Source organism: Cupressus sempervirens, chromosome 11 (assembly GCF_028749045.1).
Source record: "Cupressus sempervirens isolate cs-2001-9-10 chromosome 11, ASM2874904v1, whole genome shotgun sequence".
Taxonomy (NCBI): Eukaryota; Viridiplantae; Streptophyta; class Pinopsida; order Cupressales; family Cupressaceae; genus Cupressus; species Cupressus sempervirens.
In genome coordinates this window covers 567950826-567964307 of record NC_143128.1, presented here as the reverse complement: position 1 = coordinate 567964307, position 13482 = coordinate 567950826, and positions in this window count along the sequence as shown.

Here is a 13482-nt window from a genome sequence, read left to right as displayed (position 1 = left end):
AATGAAACTATTTGCAACTAACAACCTGGTTTTCTACAACTTGCTCGATTAACCATTCACACAAATGAATCATCCCATATCCATAAACAACATCTAATATTCTGTAAGTCTCTCTCCTCTAAAGACCAAATACATAGAGCCATTATCATCATGAGTAGACTCACTATGATGAATTCAATCAAAACTATTCATACTAAACTAAGTATGTAGAAATCTTTACTTACAAATTATATTATCTCTTGATGATTGAGTAAAGATCAAATACAATTTTCTAAGGTGATAAAATTGCATATGCAAATGTATATATGTATGTGTGTATGAGTATATGTATGTATGCATGTATCTCTACATCTCATTACCGTGCCTTTGTGATCTCTATATATGTATGTTTGTATGTATGTATATACATATATGTATAGATATGTGTATATATACATACACACATGTGTGTTTGTGTATGTATGTATATACATACGCACATGTGTGTTTGTGTATGTATGTATATACATACATATACATAAAAAGAAGCTTCTCTAATCACCTGCTAGGAGAAATATAAAGAGATACATGTTTATAAGGAAAAGAAAAGAAGATTTACATAGGTACATCTTACATTAACTATAAACTACAACACAAAGGTTGCACTAGGGTATTATAGTATTTTAATTATAGAAAATTGCTTGATTCACCTAAGTGGGTGTATGATTGCAAAGAGCTATATTAGGTGAGTAAAGCTCACCAGTGGTTATAGGAATACAATTACATCAAAAAAATTAGAAACCAAAACTGCATATTCATTAGAGTAAGTAGTTCAAGTGTCTTGATTTTGTGGATATGGGTATATAGGTAGCCTGGTAGGTGAAGTATGCCTCCAGTGTGTAGATGCCTTGGACATAGTTAGGTAGCACTTAACCATGTATGTATGTATGTATGTAACTATTCTTTACTTAACAGTGCCATCCACATGTTGGGGGGGGGAGTTGAGCTTACACCTTCAAAAATACTTAATTTTCATTATTTGCACTCTCTGAATCAAAGGTATATAACGTTATCAATTGGAACTATAATTTTAAAATAGTATAAACCACAATAGTTTCTTATAATTCTATGGTTCTCTTTGTAAGTTTATAAAATTAATTGCATTTATGTACATCTTTTTCAAGTTTGATATTTCTCTTTTTCCTGAGTCATAGTCCAAGAATAATTTTTAAAAACACATAATGGCTAGTTGGAGATTGAGCCAAAAAATGCAAAGGAGATAAAAAATAATTGTCCATGATAATCATCTTTTTATGATAAACATCTTTTACATTCTTTTTGGCACAACTGTTCTTACATTTTATGATTTTTGGCGAGAACAAAATTCCAAACTAATCAGGTAGGTGATAAGACACGTATCTTGATAAGGCCTGTTTCTTTATTTAATAAAAATCCTAGAATACATCTATTTGAGTTGATTTTTATTTGGTTTTGGCTAATACAAACTTTTATTTCAAATCTATGTTTTTTTCCAAATGCCATGATCTCTAATGAGAAAATCTAGGTGAAATATCATGTATAGAATCCTAGAATATATCTAATTTTGTAAAAGGAAATTTTGTTCAGCTTTTTAAAGAGTATCTATATTTAATGATTACTTTCTTTTGCAATGGGGTTTGAAATATGTTTACTTGTTTGTGCCTCTTAATTATAACTATGTTTTCTATGTGCTCAAGAAATACCAGTTTTTGAAATTTCAATTTGACTTCAATTAGATTCAAGAAAATCATCTAAGATAGGGTATTAACTGTTGGTGTAAATAAGTATTTTACTATTTACACTTACTTAAGTGTACTTAGGTTAATGTATTATTTAATTATTTTGCAATATTTTATTATTTATTTAGGTGAGACACTTAGGAGTTTGTGTACTCTCATAGAAGTATGCAATGCTAATTATGCACATGGTGTTTACAACACTGAAGTTTGCATCATTCACTAAGTTGTCATGCTGATAACATAGTTATTCACACTCCTAATTTAGCACATGTTGTCTACAACATTGATTTGTGTGATACACCATTGTAAGCTTATCCTCACATCATCACACTTACCTTTGTGCTTAATGGAGGATAACCCATATTTGGTGGACATGTGTCTTGTTGTATGACTTATCATGATGCTGACTTCTATACATTCTAGAAGTTCTCCAAAGGCCTTTATATACATGCACTCCTAGTGTACTCTTGATATGGCATATAGCATATTGAATGAATCTATCGTCATTCTGATCATACTCTCTCTTTGGTCTACTATTGTACTTGTGTTTGAGTTTCTTGGTCTTCGGTGAATTCTGGCCTAAGCCAAATTCTTATATTAACAATGTAGGAACATTTTAGGAAACTTAGTGGACTATGTTATTATTTGTTCTATGTTTTCTAGTAAATTTAACTAGAATTTCTAGATCTAGAAAACTTGGTATTTTATACCTATCTTATTAAAGATTTAAAAGAATTGTAGATAAATAACTTGATTTAAATTCTGTGGGTTTTGAATTGTATTGGCATGCTCTCCCCATGAGGATCCCAAGTATCTACTGCTTCTGTTAATTTGGTCTAGTTGCTGATTAGATGGGTTGATTACAAATTCCTATAGAACTATCATTAGATTAGGTAGAATAAAAAGAACAATCAACATTATTTTTGTGTAGGATCTCAAGCTAAGTCACTTAGCATGGGTTGAGTGAGTTTTATTTTATTATTATTTAGATTCTAGAATATGTTTGCAACTAGATTAGTTTTTCTATTGTGTAGCTAATATGTAATAAGCACCTTAAAAAAGATCTCTCTGTAAACATACATACATACATACATACATACATACATATACATGTATGTAGGTATCATGTGGAGATCTAGGATTTCATTGCCATGTGCTTGTGATCTTTGCATCCCAAGTATCTACTGCTATTGTTAATTTGGGTATCTCTATATGATCCAAAATGTTATGAAGTACTGAAGCTGGTAGTAACTTCTCCCATGTCTCTAGAAAATATAGCATAAGTTTAGGGTCCCTTGGCTCCCATGAATTTGTAGTATCTATTCTCACTGCTAGAAGAATAACTTCAATGAAGAATTGAATATAAGGAGTTGAACAAGCAAGTTCCACTTCAATGTAAATGCCATAAGCACGAGGCTCATTCTCTTGTAGAAGCCATAACCCAGTTAAATATACATATATATCAACCCTACTAATCAACAAATAGACATATTTAATTGCGTTATGGCTTTTTTCTTTCTAAAAATATCTGGTCTGATATGTTTTTGTAAAATTTCTTGTGAACTCTACTCATTTTTCGTAGTCTGCATTATTTTTGTGGGGGATCTTGAGGTAAGTCACTTAGCACCTCAAAAAAGATCTCCCTATATATGTGAGGCCTCACCTTAGCCCATCATAGCATATCATAGTAGTTTATGTATTTCAGATACTTTATATTTTGAGACCTTGTTATATGTTGGACTATTTTGGATTGTTTCTCAAACTATTTGATACTATGGGGCATTTTATTTTATGGTAATTATTTATGATGCTAAGACTTATTTATGATCCTTGATGATTATTTACATTCATGTACTTGGTTGATTATTTTATTAATGAGTAGGAAATTATGTTTGAATGAAAACGGTTAGATGGATTATACATATTTGGAAATCATGAAATGTTGCAAAAGGGTCATGTCATGTTTAGTTTTGATAATGGTACGTATGTATGTATATCTATACATATGTATGTGCCCTTGTGATCACTATATTTCATTGTCGTACCCTTGTGATATCTACATCTCATTGTTGTGCCCTTGTGATATTTGTATATGTATGTATATACATATATATAAATATGTATATGTATATATATGTGTGTGTATATGTATGTATGTATATATGTATATAAACAAAGAGGTCTTGACACAAGAAAAAAAGAATAAAGCTCACTCAACAGTTAGCATGACCACAAATGCAATGGCAACACCTATTGGTAAATAGATTCCTCTTTTTCTCTATCATTTTTCATGTGCTTTTTTCACTTGAACTATATAAGGAGTGAGTTAGGACGTATATAGGTTAACCTTACATTAACTATAAACTACAACACAAAGGTTGCACTAGGGTATTATAGGTAATTATAGAAAATTGTCTGTTTCACCTCAGTAGGTGTATGATGGTGAAGAGCTATATTAGATGAGTAAAGCTCATTGATGGTTATAGGAATACAACTACATCAAAACAATTAGAAACCAAAACTACATATTTATTAGAGTGAGTAGTTCAAGGGTCTTAGTCTTGTGGATATGGGTATGTAGGAAACTTGTTAGGCATAGTATGCCTTTAGTGTGTAGATGCCTCGAAGATAGTTAGGTAGCACTTAATTATTTTGAGACATTATATGTTAACTCATGAGGCTCATTCCCTTGCAGAAGCCTCTTGCCAAATCACCCAAGATGGCTAGAATATCTGGCTAAGCACCTCCTATATTGCTCAATTTCTTGAGTTCATCTCTGACATAATTCTAATTATTTATAAGAGGATTATATGTTTCTTCATTGTTGCCAATATCTATGTTCATTATAAATATGCACTTTTTCTTGTTTTTGTGAGGCCTTGCCTCGACCCTTCGTAGCTACACTATTATTTTGATACTCACGACTCGAGATGTTGAGACATTATTTGATGCTTAGAACATATTATATTATTTCATGCTGTGTGATGTTACTTCCAGATATTTGATGTTCGTCATTTAAGGTTTTAGGTATATGTATGTTGATGAATTAAGTAAAATGTAGGATTAATACATTGATTTTTTGGAATCTTTATGATTAAGGATATAAGTAGGATGAAAGAAACCCTGATTGATGTATGTTTCAATTTATGTGAATTTTTGATACGTATATATATGTACATGCGATTTTACCAGACTACTGATGTGTGCAATGAGTGTGCAGATATTTTAGCCAAGAAAATCGACGGAGGAACATAACTGATCTTTATGTGCTAATTTTGGAAACCTTGTTGTTCGTAATTCAAGTATTTTAACTTTGAGATGTATGTATTTTTCTTTCTTTGTTCAGTGAATGCTAATGTTCGTAACTGTGTTCTTTTAGTGTCACTTGACACTCGTGAATTGTTTATGTTCTTCAGCGTGCTAGTTAGGGTTAGTTGTATAACCTTTGGACCTAAGTTGGATTAAGTTAGTGTCTTTTTGCTAATTGGGTTCTTAATCGAGTTTAGTAATCCCTAATCTGGATTAGTGCTTAATCTGCATTTTTGAGTTGTTAGATGGTGCTATTTAATTCCTAGCTTTTGTTTGGCTCTAAACCTTTTCTTAAGGCTTTAAAACATGAAATTTTTATACCTAAGGGGTATGGGTATGGGTTAGGGCTCTTTTCCAACCCCTAAGCCCCTTTTATTGACTTTTGAGGTCACTCAAAAAGTCTCTTTTTGCCTTTGTGCGAAAATTGACTATGGCTAACATAAGTTGCATCACCTCAAATCCACTTAGTGGTTGACCATAGTGTGGGTTGAGTTAGGAGCTTCTAGATTTGTAGGTGGGTGGGAGAAGTTATTGCTCCTTTTGGGTGGGTGAGTTTGAGGCTTATTTAGAGGCCTTTCTTGGAGTAGTTTAGGTTGTTACCCAATCTCTACATTTAGAGAGGAGTCTTGGAAGAGTGAAGGAAGGAAGGGAAAAGCTCTACTCAAACTTGTTCATTTGCCATTACCTCTTTGTGCAGGTAGGAATTTTCATCTCCCTTGTTCAGATTTTCATGTTTGTTTCATGCTTATGCTACCTTGTTGTTGTTTGAATGCTTGTATGTATGTGGGTATGTTGGGAAGGTTTGAAAACCATACTTTTTGAATGTTTTCCTTTCATGTTTATGTTGAATTTTGAGATTTTCTTGCATGGGTGTTTTGGCATTACTCACCTTTGGAGAGGGCAGAACTGGCCAATTTTGGGAAAGGTCCTTTTAGTTGGACTCCAATAGTGTAGAGTCTCTTCTCAAGATGAGAAGAAGGAGAGAGGGTAGGGTGTTATAGGCCCCTACCTGTCAGCACAAACCACGTATGAGTTTTGGCATGTAAGAATGGAAGAACAAAAGTTCTTGATTTATAGCCCCGATTGGGCACCTGGTTTGGTGTTGTGTCTGACATCTCCTGTTGGAAAAATCCACCTTTCCCTAATTTTGATTCATTGTGAATCCTATTGTGAAAACCTTGTATGAATATGCATGTTTGAATTGTTTCTTAGTTATGCTTGTTGTCACCTGATTAGATTTTGTTTCCTCCACGGTTCTTAGAAATGTGTTGCAGAAATTGTTATGAATCCCTTGATGAGGGTCATGAAGGAAATTCAGTTTTATTTTGTAATTCAAGATTGAAATCCTATGTAATTTGTATCTCAAACTTTGTTGTAATGGCAAAAAAGCTGGGTTTTCTTCCTGGTTCTTTCCCAGCTGAGCCTTTGAATCAAGTTTGCCAATAAAATTGGTGATTGAGTATATTTGGTTATCATGTGATTCAATCGTAATTTTAAATTAGATGGATGCATATCAGGAATAAGATGATTTGATGATGGTTTAATTGAGCAAAATTTTCAAGTTTCCTTATATGTTCAAAATGAAAATTATGTTAAGGAAAGAAAATAATGGATATGGTTGATATAATTTAATTCAAGTTTATTTAGGAAATCAAATTAATCATGCATTGTTGTGACACGATTATTAACTCCATGTTTTAAATCCATTCAATTTATATACTCCTTGTAAAAAAAATATATATATACATCACTTTGTAATCTATACTTAGACAAATAAAGCTTCAAAAAAATTTTCCCCCAAGAGCAAAATGCTCTCTGGATTTTGCATGGAGGAAGGAAATTAATTTATTTGTGGAATAGAGAATATTTTCTGTTGATTCCTTGTTTCAAATTTAAATTCAAAATAAATAATCCATAAAATGAATATGAATCACTAAAGAAATATTATACTAATATCTAATATCCTAAATATCTATTTTGCTACTTATAAAACTTTATAACATCAATGCTTTAACTTCTCCCTTGGACGCCAGTTTTGGAGGGCAAATTTAAAAATGTTTTAATTATTGCAAAGTCTTTGGTCATCATGTGGGATGACATCACCCTCTGTCCCCTCCATCATTGTTTGCTGACCATAAAAAGGATTAAAGTTTGTTTGAAATCTTTTGCAAATTTGATTACCTTCCTTCTTAAAACATGGCTTGCGCATGCTTTTTTTCCTTAGTCGTTGTCTGTGCCTGCCTTGCTTTGGGTAGAGTGCTGTCCAAAGGACAGCGCTTGGGATGCGCATGTCCTTTTGGACAAGTGCTTGGGTAAGGTGTTAGGAAAGTTTTGGGGGAGGGGAAAAAAAAGTTAGTTTAGGAAAGTTACTTTTAGGTGTTAGTTAGTAAGTAGGTTAGTGTTAGGTTAGTTTAGTTTATGTTTTATTATGTTAGTTACTTTTTCATTTGTAAATAGATTTAGTGAGTTAGTTAAAAAATTTATTAAAGTTTAAGTATATGTTAGTTTAGGTTTATATAATTTATTTTGTTTTTTTGTTAATAATTTAGTTAGTTCATTTTAAAGTTTAGTTTAGTAAGATTAGTTTTGTAAGTAGATTTTAAATAAAGTTTTCTTTATTATGTAGTTGAAAATTAATGCTTATTAATTAAATGGTTATATAGTTAAATGTTAATTGGTTAATTTTTTAATTTGATTAGTTAAAGTTTAGTTATTTTTAATATTAATGTTAATTTAGTTTTTGAATATTTTTTTTTAGTTTAAATTTTAAAGATAGTTAATTTAATTTTTTGAGTATTAATTAGTTTAATTTAAAGGTTATTGGCTTATTAAAACAAGTTTAAAAGTAGATTCTATTTGCTTAGATATTTCGACCCAACTAACTCGAAGTCATCTACACTTTTTAATTTAAATAATTTTAACTATAATGTTGTATAAGAAATGTAAGAACATAACTTTTGTCAATATCAACCTAATAGCGAGAGCATCAAATTGTAATGATGTATGCCTTCACATGATATGTAACTTAAGATGTAATGAAGAGAATATTTTCTTGAAATGTGATTTAGCCTTATCGAACTTTGAGCATTCTAATAATTATAATTAAAAAAAAAAAAAATTGTGTGTTTTTGCCCACGTAGTTTGGGCATGACAGTTTTTAGCACATTCTTTGACAACAATTTACCTTTCGACTATTGTTAGGGCCTAAGTTGGAATCAATGTAAGTTAATTTGCATGGTAGTAGAATTTCTTGAATTTATCGACATAGTGCTAAGTGAAATCTGAAAAAGTTGCATTTCAATTCTTTGTTGGAGATATAATCATATTTTATTCCTTAATTTTGGATGCAGTTATGAGGGTTTTAGCTTAGGCCATGGGAGAGCATTTGAGTTGTGAACATAAAATTGGGAATAATTTATGTTGTATTTTCTTTTTTCTTTTTTATATCTAAAATTAACTTCACATTGTGTTGTAACTTTGGCATAGGTGTTTGATCCTTGATAACTTTCATTTCACCATTTTGACATTTAGGTTTTCAAGTTTCCTCTTCATTATATGCTTGTTTTATCAATGATTTCCTCTAGTTTGATTACAATGCATCTCAACTAGCTACTACAACGATGCAATCACCCATCTATCTCTAGATTTTGCAAGCACTTTGTTGATTTACAAAATCTAGATAGATATTGAGAGTTCCAAAGCCATAAACCTGAAAACCATCATGTGTGCATCCCACTGTAGGGAAAAATTGGATGTCATGTTCTTGTGCATATATTACAATCACTTCCTTCAAACTCAATTGAGGTGCACCCATGGAATTATTCTGGTAAATCTCACTGCCCATGGAAGTTGAGGCTTGTTGTTGAGCATATGCTACTTCTAAAGTGCCTCAAATTGGCATTGCTCTGTCACCCTAAGATAGCTTGTACATTCTCTCTAGCCCCATGTTGTTCTACAGTTGTACCCTCTATACCTTGATTTATCATTTCAAGGGCTATATTTAGCTAACTTCATATCCTCTCATTAGCAAGAAGCTTAGGGAAAAATAGTCCTTTCCACCCTAAAAACTACTTTTTACTTCATTAAAATCAGGCCAATGATACAAAACTTGCTGCCACTTTTGAAAAAAATTGCCTTCAACATTGCAACCATATGATAAATGGGAATAACACATGCTCAAGCCATAACCCAATTAAATTGGTCTACTTGCTGATTAGCTGGGTATTGAAGTTAATTTGGGCATCACTATAGAGATCTTGTGGATTGTGGATTATGGATTATAAAAAAAGAAAAAGAAAACTTGACATTAATCATTTTCCATTTGTATGTTTCTAAACAGAGAGATCTTGGCACAACATAAAAACAATAAAACTCACTCAATAGGTCGTCGTGCTCTTATGATCTCTGTATGTATATATACACATACACATACACATACATATATATACATATGTATATGTATATGTATATACATATGTATATGTATACATATACATATGTGTATAGATACACATATGTATATGTATATATATACATTTGTATATGGAGATATATATATATATATATATATATATATATATATATAATATACATATGTATATGTATATATATATATATATACATATACATATGTATATGTGTGTATATATATATATATATATATAAATAATATACATATGTATATGTGTATATATATATATACATATACATATGTATATGTATAGATATATATATATATATATATATATATATACATATGTATATATATATATATACGTATACATATGTATACGTATAGATATATATATATATATACATATGTATACATATGTATATTTTATATATATGTATATATATATATATGTATAGATATATATATATGTATATATATATATATACACATATACATATGTATACGTATGTATATATATATATATATATATGTGCGTGTGCGTGCGTGTGTGTGTGTGTGTGTGTGTGTGTAAACAGAGAGATCTTGGCACAACAAAAAAACAATAAAACTCACTCAACAGGTAGCATGACCACAAATGCAATGGCAACACCTATTGGTAAGTAGATTCCTCTCTCTCTTTCTCATTTTTCATGTGTTTATTTCACTTGAACTATTATTTCTTAGGGGGAATTTTTTGATATGGATTCATTTTATGCACGAGGTGATGAGGACATTCCTAGATGTACCCATGTGATGAATTACCCATGAGCAATGAAAATGGACTTCCCCTGAGAGTAACAAGAGGCAATGAGGATATTCCAGGTACTTTTAAGATTAATCCTTTCTTAAAGATTTTAGATGTTAACGAGGAATTTAGATTTTGGGGGGGGGGGGGGGGGGATGAGCTTCCATCTTCAAATGGTTGGCCATGATTAGTATAAAATATTAAACTATTCTCCAAACCAAGTGAAGTTCAACAATAACTTATGATTGTATGAAAACTAATTGTGTGAATCTCTTGGTTTCAAGCAATGCAAAAGGATGCCATAGTTTTTATATGCAATGTCAATTCATATACATATGAAATCAGGTGAAGCTAAAAAATGTAATAGGTTTGCATTTTTGTTAGAGGTCTTTGATTAGGTATTTTAAGTTATAGACCATCACAGATATTGTTCATGATGATGGTCTATGATTTAAAAAATTTAATAGACCTATTAAATAAATGTAATTGTGCTGCATTTTTTTAGCTTCGCCTAATGTCCATGCATAAAGAACATAGTTGCACATGTATTCTTGATTTTGAGTGGAATAATCTTATTTTGGAAGTGATGGAAAAATGACATGCACAAGAAGATGGGAAAATGATGTTACTTTTGCATGTCTAGAACCTTTTTCTATACTTTAAACATTGATAATTTCTTAAAGATTTTAGATGTTAACAAGGAATTTAGGTGTTAGGGGGAGGGTCTAAGGCCAAATGAGCTTCCACCTTCATGCGGTTGGCCTTGATTAGTAGAAAACATTAAACTATTCTTGAAATCAAGTGAAGCTCAATATTAACCTATAATTGCATCATAGCTATTCAACGTTTGCTGCCAATTTTTATATTTATTAATAAAATATGACAACAAAACTAAAATGAATGGTTGTTGATCCCACACTATTCCTGGCACATGCCCATCCTCATTGTGATAGCGGTTTGTAATGGCTTGCAGTTAGACCCATAGCAATTCTGCTGCACAAATGTTGCAATTGCGACGATGCATTCAATAGATTTATGTCACAATGCCTACAGTGAAAATGAACAGTTTTCGAGAATGATAGCCCAATTTATGACACCTATAGGCATCACAATTGTGATGAAAACCCTTGCCATCACAACTTATGACAACAAAAATATGGCTTCCATCCGACGAAAGCCAATTTCCACTGACATCAGTTGGGTGACGATTTATTATCATAATTACGATGGCTCGCCATTAATTCAATGTAGTAGTGTATGCATCTCTTTATATATTTAGAGATATATTTTTAAAGGTTCTTATTACATATATGATCTAGCTACATACATATTCTAGAATCCAAATAATAAAACAAAAAAACTCAGTGAACCCATGCTAAGTGACTTACCTCAAGATCCCACACAAAAATAATGTAGACCACTAAAAATGGGCCAAGTTCATGAGAAATTCTATAAAAACATATCATAGAAGATATTTTTAGAAAGAAACAAGCCATAACTAGTTAAATGGGTCTAGTTTCTGATTAGTTGGGTTGATATATACGTATATTTAACTGGGTTATGACATCTATAAGGGAATGAGCCTTGCTATTATGCATATGTGTTTGGTGCATTTCTTTCCTATGATATATCTCTCCATTTTGTTGCCATGCCCTTGCTTTGTAGTTTGGTTCCCATGCCATTGTGGTCTCTATATTTTTTTGTCATGCCCTTTCTCTGCAATTTTGATGTCGTGCCCTTGCTCTGCAATTTTGTTGCCATGTTGTGCCCTTGGTTTGTGATTTTGTTGTCGTGTCGTGTCCTTTTTCTATGATTTTTTTTGCCATGCTCTAGCTCTACAATTTTGTTCAAGGGTATGTAAATGTTGGTATCTTTTGCTTCTAAACATGTATCTCTTTATATCTCCTTTTGAACATGTATATTTAGAGATTTTTTTTAGGTGCTTATTACATATTAGCTACACAACAGAAAAATTGATCTAGCTACATGCATATTCTAGAATATAAAAATAAAATAAAATAAAACTCACTCAACTTGTGCTAAGTGACTTACCTCAAGATCCTCCACAAAAATGATGTAGACCAGGATAAATGGGAAAAGTTCGTAAGAAATTTCACAAAAACATATCAGAGAAGATTATTTTAGAAGTCAACTAGCCATAACCAATTAAATGGATCTAGTTCTTGATTAGCTGGGTTGATTACATTTTTTTTAGAACTATCATTAGATTAGGTACAATAAAATGAACAATCAACTATTCCCAGCTAGTAGGATCATATACAATTTTCTAAGGTGATAAAATTGCATATGCAAGGAATTGAAGAATAACTTCAATGAAGAGTTGAGTATAAGGAGTTGAAGAAGCAAGTTCTACTTATGTGTAAATGCCATAATCATGAGGCTCATTCCCTTGTAGAAGCCTCTACCAAAATGAAATTACCTCTAAACCTTGCAAAGGATGTTGAAGTGGTTACCAACCTTGAAACACTCTTATAAGAATTTGATACTTGGGATCATCATAGGGAGATTATGCCAATACTTGAAACACACTTATAAATATTTGATATTTGGGTTGTAAATTCTCAAAGACACTTGCAAGTGATTCCAATGTCATAGTACCTACCACAACACTTTCCTAGATTCAATCCAATGGCTCCCATAATAACCTCTATGTTGTTTAGTTGTTGTTTCTGCCATGCAGTCTCTTTCTTAAACCACTCCTTGTTATCTTTCTAAAGCCACTCCTTCTTCTTTCCTCTCATGCCTTAAATTTTGATTATCAAACTTCTAAATATCTACCTCTACCTTATCTAAAATCAACTTCACAATGTGTTGTAACTCTGGCTTGATCATCGATAGCTTTCATCTTAGCATTCAAGTTTTCAAGATTGGTCAACACCCTCACTTGCAGACCTCTCAAGTCAAGCACTTTTTGTACTATTTCAACACCATGTTCTTTCTTTTGTGTTAACAATTCTTCAGATGCATTTTCTTGTAAAACATTAATTTTCTTGAACAATTGTGAACTCTTAGAAAGTGCATTGTTGTTTTCATGTATGTATGTATGTATATATATATGTATGTATGTATGTATGTATGTATGTATACATAGAGATCTTGTGGACTGTGGATTATGGAATATAAAGAAAAAAGAAAAGAAAACATGATATTAATAATTCCACATTTGTTTTGATTGATTATGGAGAGATGCATGCAAA